At 34.6% G+C, this 786-nt stretch overlaps 1 protein-coding gene across 1 annotated transcript in view; it reads right to left on the bottom strand.

The window, feature by feature from the left end:
* The window catches only part of KCNK1 (potassium two pore domain channel subfamily K member 1), a 33494-nt gene that overhangs the window by 31069 nt on the left and 1639 nt on the right, over nucleotides 1-786 (bottom strand). The window lies entirely within an intron of this gene.

The raw sequence follows: 786 nt of genomic DNA, 5'->3' as shown, positions 1-786 counted from the left end.
AGTATTACTATACATTGATTAAGGCTTAGAAATTTATTCACTGAAAGCATTTAATTGTTACAAGCACATCACTTTCTCTCTTCTTACAAACTCTAATTCTAGTTATTAAGATGCGGGGGAGGTGTTACGGGGACACCCATAACACAATATTTTACTTTTTAAAAAAAACAACCTCCTTGTAACAAGGAGACAACCTGATCTGTATACTCAATGACAACTATTTTTAGGACAAGCATTGCCTGTTTGAAATCAGTCAGGAAGCACCAAAATAAGATCAAGTAAATTATTAAATGCCATTGTTGATATCAGCTGATTATATTTCCCATAATAGAAAGCGTGCTCGCTTGGGAGGGGGAAGCAAAGCATTGCATCTTTTATAGTAGTATCAATGTACTGCCAAGACTCAAAGCCCTTTGGTTGGACAAATTTTAGGGTGATTTTTTTTAAAGCTTTTCTTATTCGAGAAACCTTTGTTATTTCTTTCAGTGAGCCACATTCAAATTACCACAGCCCAGCTTCCCAGCACAAATGCCTGCACTCATCCTTTACAAGAAGGCTGTCTACTACAATCATACGTGAAACACGACTGTTGTAAAAATAAGCGCTTACAAAAACTATGGCCAAAGGAATGTTTTCTCGAGCTTTTCAAAATACCAATGAAAATTGCTAATGGGAAGCAAATAAGCATTATCTTTTAGTTTTTTACATGCAAATATTATACTGAAATTGATGGTAAAATATGAAACTGAAATTTAACTTCATTATTATACCCAGGTTAGCAGTTCC

This window comes from Aptenodytes forsteri, unplaced genomic scaffold (genome assembly GCF_000699145.1).
Source record: "Aptenodytes forsteri isolate BGI_AS27 unplaced genomic scaffold, ASM69914v1 Scaffold132, whole genome shotgun sequence".
In the NCBI taxonomy this organism is placed as follows: Eukaryota; Metazoa; Chordata; class Aves; order Sphenisciformes; family Spheniscidae; genus Aptenodytes; species Aptenodytes forsteri.
This window is presented reverse-complemented; position numbering and strand designations above follow the sequence as displayed.